Source organism: Vipera berus (genome assembly GCF_964194415.1).
Source record: "Vipera berus genome assembly, chromosome: 1".
Taxonomy (NCBI): Eukaryota; Metazoa; Chordata; class Lepidosauria; order Squamata; family Viperidae; genus Vipera; species Vipera berus.
In genome coordinates, this window is record NC_138202.1 from 352,543,066 (window position 1) to 352,562,926 (window position 19,861).

The 19,861-nt window shown below is 43.3% G+C and overlaps 1 long non-coding RNA gene across 2 annotated transcripts in view; it reads right to left on the reverse strand.

Moving 5' to 3' along the window:
- LOC308679467 overlaps nt 1–17,230 on the reverse strand; it is a 44,127-nt gene extending 26,897 nt beyond the window's left edge. Inside the window, exons 1-2 of one of the 2 annotated variants that reach the window (XR_014028780.1) lie at nt 17,060–17,230; nt 16,795–16,932 (exon numbers count right to left, since the gene is read on the reverse strand). This is a non-coding gene — a long non-coding RNA (uncharacterized lncRNA). Of the gene's footprint in view, nt 1–8,949; nt 8,982–16,794; nt 16,933–17,059 lie in introns of those variants that run through there. The other variant, XR_014028781.1, reaches the window with a different exon arrangement.
- Between the last annotated feature and the right edge of the window lie 2,631 nt (nt 17,231–19,861).

Here is a 19,861-nt window from a genome sequence, read left to right on the forward strand (position 1 = left end):
GGAATGGAATGGAATGGAATGGAATGGAAAGGAATGGAACGGAACGGAACGGAACGGAACGGAACAGAACAGAACAGAACAGAACAGAACAGAACAGAACAGAACAGAACAGAATAGAATGGAATGGAATGGAATGGAATGGAATGGAATGGAATGGAATGCAAAGGAATGCAAAGGAATGGAATGGAATGGAATGGAATGGAATGGAATGGAATGGAATGGAATGGAATGGAATGCAATAATATTAGAAAAGAAAAGAAAAGAACAGAACAGAAATGGAATGAAATGGAATGGAAGAATAGAATAGAATAGAATAGAATAGAATAGAATAGAATAGAATAGAATAGAATAGAATAGAATAGAATAGAATAGAATAGAATAGAATAGAATAGAATAGAATAGAATAGAAGAATAGAATAATATTAGAACAGAACAGAACAGAACTGGAATGGAATAATAATAGAATAGAATGGAAGCTTCAGAAGCTGTCTTGTGAAGTTCACTATTGAAGTACAGGTAGTCCTTCTAATAATAGGATAGGATAGGATAGGATAGGATAGGACAGGACGGGACGGGACAGGATGGGATGGGATGTGATAGGATAGGATAGGATTCTTTATTGGCCGTGTGATTGGACACACAAGAAATTTATCTCTCGTGCATAAGCTCTCAGTGTACATACAAACAACAAAGTGATGTCATAAATCATAAATCATAAGATACAATCATAAATCATGATACAAATAATAAGCGATAAATCATAAAATACCAATAGAAGGAGGTAGTAGGAAATATGCAAAGATGAGAAAGATGAGAAGAAGGGAAGGATAATAGTAATTCAGCCATACTACATGAGCAAATATCTTTAGGCATAAGACAATGCTATGGGAGTTAGGTGTTTAGCAGAGCGATGGCACTGGGGGGAAAAACTTGCCTTGTGTCTAGAGAAGTGAAACATCTTCAAACAAAAGCCAGGTCCGGTTGCCTTTTGACAAAAAGCACTTTTGGGACAACCATGACCTGGTTGACTGAGAATCTCCATAGACATTTATAAACATAGATGTCAAAAGAAAGGGTAAGGAGCAGTAAGAGACAAATGTTGTGTCGTCGCATTATGATGAAAACTCCACCTTTGCGTTCTTGCTTGTGATGTCTCCAAACAAGTACGGGAAGGCGCAGTTGATCCCTTCTTGCACTTTGGCTTACAGGTAGTCTGCGACTTATGACCGATCACTCAGCGACCATTCAAAGTTACAATGGACTTCTCCAGAGCTATTTAGGACTGGTTTCAAAGCTCCAATCACTGCTGCCTCATGGACACGTGATCACATCTTGGGCACTCGGCAACCGTCCTGCATTTACAACCAATGCATCATCCCCAACAGTCAGGTGATCAAACTTTGGTTGCTAGGCATCCAGCATACTCTGGTGTCCTGCCATTGTGCTGAGGACGGGTGGGGGAATGGCGTGCTTGGGATTTTCCCACTTCTGCTGTTTGCTTGGGAATTAGGGAGGGGGACTGTCTTCAGAGAACAGATGGATTCATTCCCCAGAGCCAGTTTTTGCCAGGTTCCAAGGCCATCGAACCCTGAGAGGGAGCAGTTACCTGCCTGGCACCTCAGCATTCTCAAAATATCTTCTTGGCATCACATTGGCTGCTGGTGGACTGGTCGGGGAGGGGGGTTGGGATTGGGAAACTGAAAGGATGGCTTTATGCGCCTGACTTTACCGCATTCAGTTTCTCTCAGTAAAAGTTCTTTTGATTCAGCTCAATGGATCCAAGAGTCTTACTTTTCTGAGGGGCCAGCTGGGGCAGGTCTGACAACGTATTTACAATGGTTCAAGCATCCCGCAGTCACACGATCACAATTTAACAACATATTTTGTCAGTAACACGCCCATTGGGTACAATGGGTTCACTTAATGACTGCAGCATTTGTTTAATGGCCACCATTACAAAAAGGTAAAGATAAAATTAAAAGCAGCGAGCCGCGATCTGCTTAATGATCAGCACAACTTACGACTATAATTTCAGGCTCGGTTACGGTCATAACTCAAGGACTCCCTGTATCACCTAAATCAGGATTCAATAAATTAGGGCAGCTCTGTCATCTATAGGATAAGAAGAAGAGCATTATTAGAAAGATTTTAAGAAACCCAAAGTTTGTTACAGCAGATCTGGACTGCAGGTCAGCCCCAAACCAATAATGAGCTTTAGGAGGATGATTGGTGTTTTGATTGGGCCGAGAAAACAAATCCTGCAAATGAAGGCTGTGATGGAGAGGAACAGCTGACTAAAGCGACCCAAAATATATTTTATTATTTTATTGATATTTATAAACCATATGACTCACTTGTGTGAAAACGTATGACTCACATAAAACAAGCTGAAAGGACTAGCAGGACTACAATAAACTCCAATGATTTACAACAAACCCATTTTATAATTAAATGACACCCATTTTATAATTAAAGGCCTCTAATAAATCCCTGCCTCTTAACCCCTCCCCCTCCAAACTCAGATTTAAAAAGCGGGATGTCAACTGCAGAACAAAAAACGCGACACTGCAAATTAAACATAGGCAAATGTTTAATTTGCTTGTCAGAAGCCAGCTCTGAAGGTTAGAAATAGCAATCTTGCAGGAACTGAGGGGTTGTGCAATGGTTGTGCAAACAGATTACATTATTTGGCTTAAGATCTTTTTTAAAATCAGTCTGCCTTTCTCCATCCTGCCTCAATCCTAACTCTCCATTGCACCTCAACTCTGCCCTCGGATACACAAGAGCTACGCACACACACACACACACACACACACACACACACACACACACAAAATCCTTCCATATTTGCAATGCCTGTTAACTGCAGGATTTTTTTTCCTTCCTGAACGCAGGAGGGCAAAAAAAAAATAACCAACAAAAATGCATTTTATAACCATGTTCATTAGATGGCGGCACAAACGAATGGCTTGTGCAAGAAAGGGGACTGGGATTCATTATTTGGGGCACATCCTCACAGCCCCAGGACTAATTAATTGCCATGCATCCATTCAGTAGCCAACACCCCAGAAGACAAACTCAAGATCCAAAAAGATCTTGACAAACTTGAACAATGGGCCCTATTCAACAAAATGACTTTCAATGTGGAGAAAAGCCATGTTTTACACTTAGGCAGGAAAAACCAAAGATATAAGTAAAGATTAAGTGAGACCTGGCTCAAAAACAGTAACTGTGAGAGGGACCTTGGAGTCCTAGTGGGCAATCACTTGACTATGAGCCAGCAGTGTGCAGCAGCAGCCAAAAAAGCTAATACAATCCTGGGTTGTATAAACAGAGGCATAGAAGCAAGATCACGCGAAGTATTTTTGTTGTTGTTAGCTGCGAAGTCGTGTCCGACCCATCGCGACCCTATGGACAACATTCCTCCAGGCCTTCCTGTCCTCTACCATCTTCTGGAGTCCATTTAAGTTCACGCCTACTGCTTCAGTGACTCCATCCAGCCACCTCATTCTCTGTCGTCCCCTTCTTATTAGTCCCGCTTTATAAAACCCCAGTAAGACCACACCTGGAACACTGCAGCCACGTTTGGTCACCGTATCACAAAAAAGATGTTGAGAGTTTGGAAAAAAAATTCAGAGAAGAGCAACTAAGATGATCAAAGGCCTGGAGACCAAAATGTACGAAGAACGACTGCGGGACTTGGGTTTGGCCAGTCTAAAGAAAAGAAGAAATAGGGGGGGACATGATAATAGTATTCCAGTATCTGAGGGGCTGCCACAAGGCAGAGGGGGTCACTTTGTTCACCAGAGCACCAGAGTGTTCTGTACCAGCCTGCTACCGGCCCTGCAGCAAAAGCAGGGACAACCCCTTTACAAACGGCAAGAGGCTGGAATAAAGCCTGCCAAATTTATTCACATAAAACAGAGCAAGACAAGACACCAACCATGAAACAGGAGCTAAGAAACAGGAACTATCCAAGCAGTTGCCTTCAGCAAACCAGCCCTCCCACACATTCCCCTTAAATACAGTTCAGGGCATGGCCTCTCTCTGCCTCCTTCCGAGGAGCCCCATTGCCTTCCTCTGTTTACTCCTGATTGACTGCCTCCTGCGTCGGGCGTCCTTGAACAGGGCCAGCTGTGGGTCATCTTCATCCACGCTGTCAGGCTCACACAGCTGGGTCTCCGTCGTGACCAGGTGGGAGGGGCCCAGCTGAGGGCTCTGCGGAGCCTCAAGGCCATCATCAGCAAGCTCTTCAACACCCCCCTCCTCCTTCTCTGAGTCGTCCGACCCAACTGCCGAACCCACAGGCTGACCCTGAATCACAACACAGAGGGAAGGATGAGAAACAATGGTTGGAAACCGATCAAGAAGCAACCTAGAATTAAAGAGAAACTTCCTGACAGTGAGGACAATCAACCAGTCGAACAGCTTACCCCCAGAAATCGTGGGCGCTCCATCACTGGAGATTTTTAAGAAGAGACTGGACAATCACCTGTCTGAGTTTGTATAGGTTCTCCTGCTTGAGCATGGGGCTGGACTAGAAGACCTCCAGGGTCCCTTCCAGCTCTATTCTATTCCATTCATTTTACACATCCTTATGACGCTGCTTTCATCTCATTCCCAACCTGCAGCCGAGTTAGCTTAAAGCCAACTTGCTTACTGACCTCTCATTCAGTGACTGCTCCAAGTTACGACAGGACTGAAAAAGGAGACCTGCAGGCGATCCCCCATATTGTAACTACTGCACAACCCCTCAGTTCTTGCAGGATCGCTATTTCTAACCTTTAGAGCTGGCTTCTGACAAGCAAAGTCGATGAAGAAGCCGGCAGGAAATCGCAAGTTGCAAGCTCACGATGTCCCGCTTAACAACCCATGGTGATTCGCTTCATAAACTGTGCACCATACGTTGGGTGTGGTCCTGCAACTTTTCACTTTACAATCACATTGGTTAAGGACGGAACCGCCAGCCCCAACAGAGGTCCGTCAGGAAGGACTTGTAACACACATTTATCCGCGTGGGTTTCTACCTTCCCTTTGTGCTTAGAATGGAGCAACTGACAACCTTCAAAACTGCTGCCCTCCTGCGTCTCCTCTACTGGGAAAAATTCATAAGGATTATTTATTTTCTGCAACTTACAGAAATGCCTTGGATTGTATCGGCCAAGTTGAATTTTCACCCCACCCCACGCAAAATTATCAATACTTATGAGACTACTGTATAGAATAGAATAGAATAGAATAGAATAGAATAGAATAGAATAGAATAGAATAGAATAGAATAGAATAGAATGCAGAATAACAGAATAGAATAGAATAGAATAGAATAGAATAGAATAGAATAGAATAGAATAGAATAGAATAGAATAGAATAGAATAGAATAGAATAGAATAGAATAGAATAGAATAGAATAGTGATAATGATAATGATAATGGAATGGAATGGAATGGAATGGAATGGAATGGAATAGAATAGAATAGAATAGAATTATTATTATTATTAAATTGTTTCCTATCCTGCACTACCTGAAGGGCTGACGTGGGGCTCAGACTACATGAGGAAGTCCAAAATCACCTCAGAAGAAGACAATGGCAATCGCTTCTAGATGGATAACAGAATTGGAAGGGACCATGAAGGTCTTCTAGTCCAACCCCCTGTTCGAGCAGCAGACCCTATAAAATTTCAAACAAATAGTTGTCCAATCTCTTCTTGAACTCCGCCAGTGTTGGAGCATCCACAGCTTCTGGAGGCAAGTTGTTCCACTGGTTAATTGTTCTTCTAACTGTCAGGAAGTTTCTCCTTAGTTCTAGGTTGCTTCTCTCTTTGAGTAGTTTCAATCTGTTGCTTCTTGTCCTGCCCTCAAGTCCTTTGGAGAATGGAATGGAATGGAATGGAATGGAATGGAATGGAATGGAATGGAATGGAATGGAATGGAATAGAATAGAATAGAATAGAATAGAATAGAATAGAATAGAATAGAATAGAATAGAATAGAATAGAATAGAATAGAATAGAATAGAATAGAATAGAATAGAATAGAATAGAATAGAATAGAGCTGGAAGGGACCTTGGAGGTCTTCTAATCTAGTCCAGAGGTGCCCAACCTTTTGGGTAACAGAGACCAGGTTTTTCCACGGACTGCAGAGTGCATGGTTTTGTGTGCTGCCTGCATCCCACAGATGGGGCTTTCCTTGTTTGTGCAAACCGGTTGCTGGCATGCCACGGACCGGTACTGGTCCATGGACCAGGGGTTGGGGACCCCTGTTCTAGTCCATTATTTTGAAACTGGGTGCAACAGGAGGATGGGAAGACTTGAAATGGCTAGAAACAACTATTTCTAGTTTCTCTGCCATTGTCAGTCCCACTAGATCAAGGCTTTTCAACCGGTGGTATGGGTACCCCCTGTGGTACATTGGCACCTGGCAGGTGCTACGCGACCATGCTAGAAAAGTGGTAGCGGGGGAGGGGAATGAGCTGAACCGGTGGCAGCACCGCACAAATGTGAGCGAGAGACGGCTGGAGCTGCAGGGCTGTCAGGGCTCAGTGGAAGCGCCAGGATCAGCGCCAGGCTCCAGCTGGAGCTCAGCGCTGATCCTGGTGCTTCTGTTGAGCCCAGAAGAAGTGCTGATCGGCTGGAATGTTGTAGCATCTCCAGGGTCTTATTTACATTCAGATGCTTGGCAACTGATTCATATTTATGACGGTCACAATGTCCCATGGTCATGTGAAGTGACCAAAACCTGCTGCAACCACCCAGCAGAGGGGGGGGGGAATAAAAACAAAACAACCCCCACCCCACTACCGCTGCCAATCCTCAACAGAAATGCTCACAAGAGTGTAAACCTCGGAGAGAAGGAAGAGCGCCGCCGGGCGGGCAGGCAGGTGTCTTGCTTGGCTGTGACTTGGGGGGCACTTTTTTCAGTGCCATTGTAACTTCGAACAGTCACTAAGCGAACTGTTGTAAGTCGAGGACTACCTGTACTCCATCACTTTTTTCCTTTTTTTTTGTCATCAAGTTTTTGACACCTTGCTAGGCGATTGGTTGGTACTCGGATGTTGCCATATCCTAAAAGTGGTACAATGGGTGAAAAGGTTGAAAAGCTCTGCCCTAGATAGACCAGACCGTAAAACAGAATAACAGAATTGGAAGGGACCATGGAGGTCTTCTAGTCTAACCCTTGCTCAGGCAGGAAACCCTTTACCATTTCAGACAAATGGCTGTCCAGTCTCTTCTTAAAAACCTCCAGTGATGGAGCACCCACTACATCTGGAGGCAAGTCGTTCCACTGATTAATTAGTCTCACTGATAGGAAATTTCTCCTTAGTTCTAGGTTGCTTCTCTCCTTGATTAGTTTCCATCCATTGCTTCTTGTTCTGCCTTCAGGTGCTTTAGAGAGATAAAATCAACTCCAGGCTAAAACCACTTATGTCCAGATTGACTTAAAGGACAAATCTCAGCACTTGCCAATCTCATGCTGCTGTATCTCCTCCTCCTCCTTATAGTTCAGTGAATTGGGGTGAGGGTGTTGTCTGCTTAGCCACTTCTGAATGTTATCTGGATGTTCTTGACTTGAAAAATGCTTCAGCCTCTTTTGCCAAGGCAACAGGCTTTTGCCTATCTCCATCCCGGTCACTTTCCTTATTCTCTAAAGATATCATCTCTGCATCCTTTCTGGGCTAGTAAGCCATAGAGCAGGGGTGTCAAACTGCCGGCCCGTGGGCCGGATGCGTCATGGCAAAACTGCGCTCACCCCATTGCCGGCAATGGCAAAAAAAAGTCGCGACACGTCGTGACGCGTCCCGTGACGTTGCGGGTTTGACACCCCTGCCATAGAGTGTTGCTATATCGGCTGAGAGGTTGAAGAAAGGGAAGGTTGAGTCGCATCATCATTGAGGCCAACTTGTAATTTTCATTCTGAATTCTCTGTTACGATTCCATGTTTCTGTAGTTCCGGCTAACCCTTATTCCAGCGTCTGAACAACTGTTCAGCATTTTTGTGTTCTCAGTACCCTTCTCTAGCTAAAGGAAAACACAGCAATGATATTCTGAAGCCTGGATGAGGATTTGATCATTTCATCTGTAAGTAGCACAATGTGTGTGCTTAACGGAATGCTCAAAATACAGTAACTCACTATCATATAAATCTCTTTATTATAGTCTTTGAGCAGATGCTTAAAATACCATCTTGCTGCTTTCAAGATTTAATATTATACATGGCATCATCCTTTGGAGAAGCTGACTCAATTTGCCTTCTGCAGACTAGGGACTCTTTTTGGCTTCTATCTACGCCTCCTGTTATGTCTCATCACTTCCATACAATCTCTGTGGGTCAGTTATTGTTTTCCTCCCAAATTTCTTTCTCAAGAAAGACATCCAATTTCAAAATTGAGGGGGGAGGAGGAGGAGGAGGAGGAGGAAGAAGAAGAGGATATCCCATTAAGTTAAAGTTAACTCTTGATCCTTTAAGTATAAACAAGCCGGCCTGGCCTGATAGGGGATGGGTGGGGTTTCTCTTATTGTTATCTTAATATTTGTAATTACTGTTTTTTAGTCGGGCATATATTTAATCCTTTTTAAATTTGTATTCTTGTATTTTTTATGCTTGCCCTGTTCACCGCCCTGATTATTATTATTATTATTATTATTATTATTATTATTATTATTATTATTATTATTATTATTATTATTATTATTATTATTATTAACAGATGCCCCCATCCTGCTCCTTCAAACTTTCCAACAGTGCAAACATCACTGCTGTAATTAATTAATTAATGTTTTTTATTGTTTTTTAACACTTTTTACTGTTTTAAAATGTTTGTAAGATTTTAATTGTAATATACGTTTTGAAATGTGAGCCATGCAGAGTCATTTCCTGAGATGGGTGGCTATAGAAATCAAATCAAAATAAATAAATAAATAAATAAATAAATAAATAGAGTCCATCCACCTCACTGCTGGTTATCCTCTTGTGGCTTTCACCTTTCCCAAAATATAGACTTCTCCAGAAACTCAGTTGCGATGCCCTGAAGTTTGAAGGGCTGTCACAAAGAAGAGGGGGTTGACCTATTCTCCAAAGTACCTGAAGAAGGACAAGAAGGAATGGATGAAAGCTTACCAAACAGAGATCCAACACAGAACTAACACGAGATCTTCTGTCTCTGAGAACAATGAGTCAGCAGAGAGACTTGCTTTCAGAAGTTGTGGGTGCTCCATCACTGGAGGTTTTCAAGAAGAGACTGGACAGCCGTTTATCCAGAATGGTATAGGGTCTCTGCTTGAGCAAAGGGTTGGACTAGAAGACCTCCAAGGTCCCTTCTAACTCTGTTGTTCCATTATTTCCGCTTTGTCTAGCCAAGCCAGGGAAAGATGATGTTGGGTATAATAATTAATAATAATAATAATAATAATAATAATAATAATAATAATAATAATAATAATAATAATATTGGAAGGGACCTTGAAGGTCATCTAGTCCAACCCCCTGCTCAGGCAGGAAACCTTATACCATTTCAGACAAAGAGCTGTCTAGTCTCTTCTTAAAAACTTCTAGTGTTGGAGCATTTGCCGCTTCTGGAGGCAGGTTGTTCCACTGGTTAATTGTCCTCACTATCAGGATGTTTCTCCTTAGTTCTAGGTTGCTTCTCTCCTTGATTAGTTTCCATCTGTTGCTTCTTGTCCTGCCTTCAGGGGCTTTGGAGAATAGCTTGACTCCCTCTTCTTTGGGGCAGCCCCTGAGATATTGGAAGACTGCAATCACGTCCCCCCCTAGTCCCTCTCTTCATTAAACTAAACAGACCCAATTCCAGCAGCCGTTCCTTATATGTTTTAGCGTCCATTCCCCTAATCATCTCTGTTGCTCTTCTCTGCGCTCTTTCTAGAGTCTCAACATCTTTTTTACATCATGGTGACCAAAACTGGATGCCATATTCCAGGTGTGGCCTTACCAAGGCCTTGTAAAGTGGTATTAACACTTCACGTGTTCCTGATCCTTTCTGCATTTTTATTCTCTTTGACACAGGCCAAAGCACGTAACAAGCGAGAGACCAAGACGGAGAGTTCTCGGATTTGCTGTTTGCAAAGGGTGGAGGTCCTCTGCTCCTTCAAAAATGGCAGTGGGTCATCCGAGATGGCACCCCCTTTTCTCACCTGAGGTGTGGCAGGAGAGAGATGCTGGAGAGAGAGAGGACCAGACTGGCTCTTCTAACTTCCCAGAACCTTTACCTCCCATCAATTATTAAACTTTTTGAATAGGCAGCTGCAAGCAGGGGGCATTACATCACAGTCTGGAGGCTGAGGGTCAGCAGCCCTGGCTAGCCAATATCCAAACATTTTAAACTACAATACAAGTTCATCCCTGCCTAAAAAGGATGGAAAAGAAGCCCCACCCCACCCCACCCCCCCACCCCATTCCACCCCCTGCCCTAGTGAGACAATTAAGCCTCTCTGCAGGGATGGCTCTGCACAGATCGTCCAGCAGGAGGGCGGGAGCTGAAAAAAAGGAGAATGAATTATGCTGATTTGGTCTTCTCGCCTGCTGCCTGCGTTTCAGGATCCTATCAGCCCCAACGCGTGCCTGATAAATAAAATAGCCATCTTGGGCAATTTCCTCAGTTTAAAAACAAATCACATCTGAAGTCATAAGAGAAAACACCCACCACCACCACCTCTCTCATTTGCTGCACCATCATTAGTAAACAAGTAGCACAATTTCTTAAAAGAAGGGCGCATGAAAAAAAAATGTAAAAACAAGGTGAAAGTTTTCTTAACCTTCCTTTTGTTTCCCATTGTTAAAATTAGCGATATTTAGCGAGAAGCTGTAAGGAGGAAGAGAGAGATCAAAACATTTGGAAATAGAATCCAAAATCAAAATCTTTGCAGAAATTGCAGAAAAAGGGGACCAGCCCTAATTTAAGGAATAGTTTGGTAACTTTATTTATTTATTTATTTGTTTAATTGATTTTATATACCGCCCTATTCCCGAAAGACTCAGGGCGGTTTACAGGGCGAGTTAAAACAATACAAATAAGTACACTTTAAAATAGAATTAAATAAGACTAGCCCACAATTAAACAAATTAAAATTAAAATTAATTAAAATTAAAATTAAAATTAAAATTAAAATTAAAATTAAAATTAAAATTAAAATTAAAATTAAAATTAAAATTAAAATTAAAATTAAAATTAAAATTAAAATTAAAATTAAAATCCCTCAGTCCAGGCCAGCAAGATCAAACAACCAAGTTTTAAGGTCCTGGCGAAACGAGCGAAGGTCTGGGGCAGTCCGAAGTTCTACCGGCAGTTCATTCCATAGGGCAGGCGCACCCACAGAGAATGCCCTCCCCCTTGGAACCATCCGTCGGCATTCCCTGACTGGCGGGACCCTGAGGAGGCCCTCCCTGTGGGAGCGCACAGGACGATGGGAAGTTGATGCTGGCAGCAGGTGCTCCCTGAGATAATCCGGACCCATGCCATTTAGGGCTTTATAGGTTATCACCAGCACCTTGAATCTCACCCGGAGGAGAATTGGAAGCCAATGCAGCTTGCGGAGAAGAGGTGTTATATGAGAGTATCGGGAAACTCCCATTACTACTCGCGCAGCTGCATTTTGCACCAGCTGAAGCCTCCGAGTGGTCTTCAAGGGCAGCCCCATGTAGAGAGCGTTGCAGTAGTCTAACCGGGTGGTAACGAGCGCATGAGTGACTGTGCGTAGGGCATCTCAGTCCAAATAGGGTCGCAACTGGCGCACCAGGCGAACCTGGGCAAAAGCCCCCCTGGTCACGGCTCCTATATGATCCTCCAAACTGAGCCGTGAATCCAGGAGAATGCCCAACTTTAGCAAAAAATCAAGCAGTGCCAATCTAGTAGTAGTAGTAGTAGTAGTAGTAGTAGTAGTAGTAGTAGTAGTATAACGTGTACTTGCTACATTTATAACCTGCCATAATCCGAAAAGATTCTGGAAAGTGAGCAAGTGCAGAAAACACTTGTACGTCACTTTTTTTCATTGCTGTTGTAACCTTAAATGGCTGCTAGATGAACTGTTGTAAGTCAAGGACTACTTGTATAAGACATTTCACTTCCAGATACTACGTAACCTGTTTTGCAATGGTCAGAATCTGATCATTCATACTAGAATTAGGCCAGAATTTGGCTAAAGATGGGAGACGCAAGAAGATGAATTTATAGAACTGAAGGTTCTATGAATGAGAAGCGAAACATCTTAAAGAAAAATCGGAGAGTCCGGTTGCCTTGAAAATAAAAGCAGCTTGGGGACACACAGGGAAGAAGGGAAGTAAATCTGGAATACTCTGAAAACAAGTGTCACAAGTGTGGAACTGAAAGTCTGGATTTCAAAGAAGCGGGCTAGGAAGATGCCTTTGAACTCTGGAGAAGAATTCTGAGAGTACCATAGATAGTCAAGAAAACTAACAAATCAATCATAGAAGAAATTGACTGACGGTTCTTACTGAAGGCACAAATGACCAGGCTGAAATTGTCATATTTTGGACACATGACTCATCTCTCTCTCTCTTTCTTTGAGTCAGGGTTGACTCTTAGCAACTACCTGGATGATTGGGTGGGAAGAAAATCCACAGAGTTCAAGGAGAAGGAAGGAAGGAAGGAAGGAAGGAAGGAAGGAAGGAAGGAAGGAAGGAAGGAAGGAAGGAAGGAAGGAAAGGAGGAAGGAAGGAAGGAAAGAAGGGAGGGAGGGAGGAAGGAAGGAAGGGAGGGAGGGAGGGAGGGAGGGAGGGAGGAAGGAAGGAGGGAGGGAGGGAGGGAGGAAAGAAGGAAGGAGGGAGGGAGGGAGGGAGGAAGGAAGGAAAGAAGGAAGGGACAGGAAAAAGAAGGAAGGAAAGAAGGAAGTTAGGGAGGAGACAGGAAAAGGAAGGAAGGAAGGAAGGAAGGAAGGAAGGAAGGAAGGAAGGAAGGAAGGAAGGAAGGGAGGGAGGGAGGAAGGAAGGGAGGGAGGGAGGGAGGGAGGGAGGAAGGAAGGAGGGAGGGAGGGAGGGAGGAAAGAAGGAAGGAGGGAGGGAGGGAGGGAGGAAGGAAGGAAAGAAGGAAGGGACAGGAAAAAGAAGGAAGGAAAGAAGGAAGTTAGGGAGGAGACAGGAAAAGGAAGGAAGGAAGGAAGGAAGGAAGGAAGGAAGGAAGGAAGGAAGGAGGGAGGGAGGAAGGGACAGGAAAAAAAAGGAAGGAAAGAAGTTAGGGAGGAGACAGGAAAAGGAAGGAAGGAAGGAGGGAGGGAGGGAGGGAGGGAGGGAGGAAGGGACAGGAAAAAGAAGGAAGTTAGGGAGGAGACAGGGGAAGGAAGGAAGGAAGGAGGGAGGGAGAGAGGAAGGAAGGAAGGGACAGGAAAAAGAAGGAAGTTAGGGAGGAGACAGGGGAAGGAAGGAAGGAAGGAAGGAAGGAAGGAAGGAAGGAAGGAAGGAAGGAAGGAAGGAAGGAAGGAAGGAAGGAAGGAAGGAAGGAAGGAAGGAAGGAAGTTTTCATGGCAAGGTCTTTCAGAAGTGGTTTGCCCTTGTCTTCTTCATAAGGATGATAGAAAATGGCAGGCTCAAGGTCACCCAGCTGCCTTCATTCCTAAGGCAGAACTAGAACTTACAGTCTCCTACGTTGTTGTTTTTTTCACAGGCTAATTGGGAAGAAGTCAGGCAGAAGTTGGCAACAGGTAATCACTTCCATCCTGTTCAGAAAAGTACAAGGATGAGTCCATGAAGTCAGGAGAAGACAAACTTGACTGGAGGACATGTTTTCCTTTTAATCAATGGCGGAAACCTTTATTGACGCTGAAAGCAAAATCTGCTCCAGTCATTCTAGCTTAGGTGGAAGGATTTATTTGCATCGAGCGACAGTAGAGTCCTCTCAGCAATAGGGAATCAGCAGCAATCAAGCGGTGGCAACAGTCTGAAGAGCTGAAAGATTAGCTTTAATCTCAGTCCGGAGCCGTTACAATCAAGGCTGAGCTTCTCCTGCACTCTCAGAGAAGGAATATTTGGCCGGCTTATTCCAACCATCTTCAACAGGCTTCTTCCCCTAAAAAAACTTCTAAAGGGCAGAATCGCTTTCCCTCCATATAACACAGTGGATGGCCTCTCTGCACCACAGTCACATGAAAGCACTTCTCAGGCTGGCAGTTTTAAGCCTTTTTCTAATGCCATTAGGTTTTCTTTTGATATTTTCACAGAGGTTTGACTTGATGGAAGAAGCAGTCGTGTTTGTTGCTGTCTTTAGGTAATTGGATATATAGCAAGAGAGTGAAGGGGCCTCCTCTCCTTCTTTCCTTCCTTGTTCTTCTTTCATTTTCTCCTTCCTTCCTTCCTTCCTTCCTTCCTTCTTTTTCTTTTTTTCTTCCTATCTTTTCTTCCTTTCTTTCCTCCCTTCCATTTCTTCCTTTCCTTCTACTGTCTCTTTTTCCTTCCTCCTTTTCTCTCTCTCTCTCTCTCTCTCCTTTTTTTCCCTCCGTCTCGTTCCTTCCCTTTTTTCTATCTCCCTTCCTTCCTCTCTCCCTCCCTCCCTCCCTCCTTTCACTTTATTGCCTGTATATTCAGGAATTTTTTTTTTCTTCTCACCAAAAACTGGAGCCAATATTGTGGCGGGAAAAGTAAGGTCCTAGATGTAGGCAAGAAATATCAAAGGCAGAGGTATAGGACAGAAGGCTCAACAATAGCAACTGTGAAAGGGAACCAGGTGTCCTAGTAGTTCACCACATAGGTATGAGCCAGCAGCGTGTTGCAGCTGACAAAAAAGCTAATGCAGTCAGTCCTTGGTTGCATCAACAGGTGAATAATATCAAGATCAGAGGAAGTGATAGCATTGCTTTATACTGCATTGGTGAGACTACAGTTGAAATACTAGTGAGAGCAATTAATCAGTGGAACGGCTTGCGTCTACAAGTTGTGGGTGCTCCATCAATGGAGGCTTTTAAGAAGCCAATGGACAGCCATTTGTCTGAAATAGTATAAGGCAGACATGTCAAACACAAGGCCTGGGGGCCGGATCCGGCCCGTGAAGTGGTTTCATGTGGCCCGCGAAGCCATCCTGGAAACAGTGAGGGAACGGCCCCCACTGCCTTGGCCCACAGACCCTCAGAACTAGTGACACTTGTAACAAGTGCCAAAAATAATTTTTAAAAGTTGCTTTCAACATGTAAAAAACAAGAACAAAAAGTCAAGGAAACTATTGGTCCAACTGAATATGTCATTCTAGCGGACAGAAGGATTAGAGGGTGACATGATAGCAGTCTTCCAGTATCTGAGGGGCTGCCACAAAGAAGGGGTCAATCTATTCTCCAAACCACCTGAGGGCAGGTCAAGACATAAGGGATGGAAGATTATTAAAGAGAGATCCAACCTAGAACTAAGGAGAAATTTCCTGACAGTGAGAGCAATTAATCAGTGGAACGGCTTGCGTCTACAAGTTGTGGGTGCTCCATCAATGGAGGCTTTTAAGAAGCCAATGGACAGCCATTTGTCTGAAATAGTATAAGGCAGACATGTCAAACACAAGGCCCGGGGGCCGGATTCGGCCCGCGAAGTGGTTTCATGTGGCCCCCGAAGCCATCCTGGAAACAGTGAGGGAACAGCCCCCACTGCCTTGGCCCACAGACCCTCCTTCTGCCAGAGACCCTCAGATCTGTCCCACTCCTGCCCAGGCCCCCATAGGCACCCTTGATGCCAACGATGTAGAGCTGGCCACGCCCACCCAGTAGGCCATACACACTCTAGCCACGCCCACCCAGTAGGCCACGCCCACCCTGGCCATACCCACCCGGCCCCCTGAGGGCAACCGCAATGCTGATGCGGCCCTCAATGAAATTGAGTTTGACACCCCTGGTATAAGGTCTCCTGCTTCAGCAGGGGTTGAACTAGAAGACCTCCAAGGTCCCTTCCAAAATATAAATAAATTTATTTATTGACAGATTTATTTGCAACCATCGGTTTTAGCAACGATCAGTTGCATTTGGACTTCTTCCCTGCCACTCATCCTACATGGATTTTTTTCTCTAATTTCCTATCTTCCCACAATACAGTTTGCTGGGGGCCAAAGCTCTCCCCCACCCCCTCTCCGTTTCCTGATTCAGAAGAAAGGGGATAAAAGCAGCAAGAAGCAACCTTCCAAAAAGGAAAAAGAGAAGCTCACAGGCAAGAGCCTTGTTCTGCCATTTTGGGAAAAGCAAACCAAGGCTGGTGGGCTTGGAGAAGCCGGCTTCCCTTGCAGACCACAGGTGCTCTCCAAGATGTGGTTACGACAACAACATAAACGACAGATAATTGCTTTTGTGACAACTTGCCAATTAAATTAGATTCAGCAGAATAACATAATGACAATTTGTTATGCTCCGGTGGGCACTAACATACCCATCATAATTAAATGCCACGACGGAAATGGAAGGTGGTGCTATCCAAGAAGATATAACCCCAATTCCACCCTGTGAAACATTATAGGTTGGAGCCTGATATTTAATTTCAGGAGGATAATAGCATTAGCACACAGCAGAATGAGCTTGAAGTACGCTTCATGGAGACGGGGGTGGGTGGGTTGTGGGAATCAGGCAGGTCCAGCCATGCCGGGATGGCCACCACCACCCCTCACTCACAGTGGATTTGTAGTTGGGTAAGTTGGACCTTAAAAAAAAAAGCCAGACAGGAAGAAAATCGTCTCGTTTGAGCTGTGGCACTGGAGAAAGTTCCGGCATATTCCTTGGACAGCAAACGTGACTAACAAGCAAGTCCTGGAGCACATAACACCAGACATGTCAATGGAAGGCAAAAATCACAAAACTGTATCTCACTTACTTTGACCATGTCATGCCGGGGAATTCACTGGAGCAAGCAGTGGGTTTGTCTAGTAGTCTAGTGAAAAGAAGGAGTAGGGGTGACATGATAGCAGTCTTCCAATATTTGCATGGCTGCCACAAAGAAGAGGGAGTCAACCTATTTTCCAAAGCAACAGAAGGCAAGACAAGAAACAATGGATGGAAACTAATCCAGGAGAGAAGCAACCTAGAATGAAGGTGAAACTTCCTAATAGTGAGAACAATTAACCACTGGAACAGCTTGCCTTCAGAAGTTGTGGGTGCTTCATCACTGCAGTTTTTTAAGAAGAATCTGGACAGCCACTTGTCTGGAATGATTTAAGTTCTCCTACTTGAGCAGGGACGCGGTGGCTCAGTGGGTTAGGACGCTGAGCTTGTCGATCAGAAGGTCGGCAGTTTGGCGGGTCGAATCCCGAGTGCCGCGTAACAGAGTGAGCGCCTGTTACTCGTCCCAGCTTCTGCCAACCTAGCAGTTCGAAAGCACGTAAAAATGCAAGTAGAAAAATAGGGACCACTACAGTGGGAAGGTAACAGCGTTCTGTGCGCCTTTGGTGTCTAGTCATGCCGGCCACATGACCACAGAGACGTCCTCGGCTTTGAAACGGAGATGAGCACCCGCCCCTAGAGTCGGAAACGACTAGCACGCACATGCAGGGGAACCTTTACCTTTACCTTTACATGAGCAGGGGATTGGACTAGAAGACCTCCAAGGTCCCTTCCAGCTCTATTCTGATGGTTTGATTGATTGATTGATTGATTGACTTAGTGGTAAAAGAAAACCAGGCCACCAAAGAACACAGTTGCTGGACACCATCAAAGCTGGCTGGGGAATTCTGGGAGTTGAAGTCCACAAGTCTTAACGTTGCCAAGTTTGGAGACTCCTGTTCTTTATGTTTCGGCACTCATAGATTGGAAGCAGTGGTGGGATTCAGCTGGTTTGCACCGGTTCAGTTGAACTGGTAGCTAATTTTTTGTTGCCCAGGCCCAGAACAGACTTCCGGAAGCGGCATCCACACAGAGAACCGGTTGTTCACATATCTGAATCCCACCACTGATTGGAAGGGATGTGGAGAAGTGCAAACGCATCAGGCAAGGCCTCTGGCTAACTCAGGAAGAGAAAACACAGAAAGATAATTTTCCTAGACTATTATTTTATTTATTCATCAGGGGAATCCTGGTATCTCCAGTTTCCCAGTGTCCATTTGGAAGGAAGTGCAAGTTTCTATTCCTTCTAAAACCTAAGATGCAAAAAACTAGGCAAGCATTATTTTTCCCATGTATTTTAGCCTGCAGTCTCCTTTCAGTATGTTTAGCCAGTTTATGGTGCCATGGTAGCCAGTGACATTCATTCATTCATTCATTCATTCATTCATTCATTCATTCATTCGAACGTATTAGCTACCTAACTGCAATGGACATACCTATTCCATGTAGTTTGAAGAAGCTTCCAGGATCATTTTGCACCAGAAAAACCTTTTTTAAAAATCTTGATTCTTGGTCTTTAATTATTGTTGCTCTACAAAAAAATATAATAAATGCAATGCAATGCAATACAACACAACACGATACAATACAATAAAAAAATGGAGCTCATTAGTATACTTTACACTGAGGATTATACTGTAGTATATTTTCTCAAAAAGACTCACTTTATATTTAAAAACTAATGTATTAGTTTTTAATTCAGAAATCAGTGCTCCCAGAAAATCATTCCTAAGCTATAATTTAATATACAGATTTGTACTGCCTTCTAAATTTGGAGTTTTCTATGTATAGAATTCAAATGTCAGTGTTACAGGAAATTAGATTGCTAGTATAACTCTAATTTATTATAGCTTATAATTTTAATGAGTTATACTATGTTAACTAGATCTCCTTACTTTAAAGCTTAATAGTGAATTTTAGGGATTATTTGGATAGAGATACAGTCTAATACATTTCATTATTTCATAAATAATTTTTCATTTATTGAAAAACTGTAATCTCTATAACATTTTAAATCCCACATTTTCTTATTTTTATCTTGCTATTTATACTTTACCCTTATCCGCCTTTTACCTGTCTCTTCCATCTTCTTATCTACATTCTTTCTTTGAAACTTTTCATTGAAAACAAAATCTGAAGGGCTGGAAATTATAGTATGTCTCGTGATCATTTCTAAATATATTTTTAAAATTATCCAGAGGAGTTTAATTCCAACTCTGTTCTAGCCCTTCACACTTATCTGGGGCCCACTTCGAAGCTGTTCTGCAGTCAGTAATTTTAAATCATATTTGTTATCTCTAATGTCCACTTTTATTGCTTATTTCCTGCTGATCTGATAACCACAGATTACATTTTAAGTATCCTTTATCGTATTATTTTACTTTTAACATAATACTTTTTCCCCTTCTGGGAAACATTTTGAAAGGAGAATATAAATATTTTTTAACAAATGTGTCACATGTGTTATAAATTCCCATGATGTTAACCAGGATACTATAATTGTAGTGTATTTGCCTGCATTTATATATAAATCCTTGAATTTAACATAATGAACTGGCTTAAAAATCTTCTGCTGTATTTTTTATGGTTGTCTAAGGCAAATATACTACAATTGTCTAAGGATGATTGTTTGAATAGGGCTTACTTCTAAGTAGAGATAGTCCTCAACCTACAACCACAATTGAGCTCAAAATTTATGTTGCTAAGTGAGACATTTGTTAAGTGATTTTTGCCCCATTTTACAACCTTTCTTGCCACATTCTAGGCTGCATTAACAGAGGGAGAGAATCAAAGATCACGTGAAATGTAAATACCAGTTTACAATGCCTTGGTAAGGCCACACCTGGAATACTGCATCCAGTTTTGGTCACCATGATGTAAAAAAGATGTTGAGACTCTAGAAAGAGTGCAGAGAAGAGCAACAGAGATGATTAGGGAACTGGAGGCTAAAACATGAAAAACAGTTGCTGGAATTGGGTATGTCCAGTTTAATGAAGAGAAGGGCGAGGGGGGGGGCATGATAGCAGTGTTCCAATATCTCAGGGGCTGCCACAAAGAAAAGG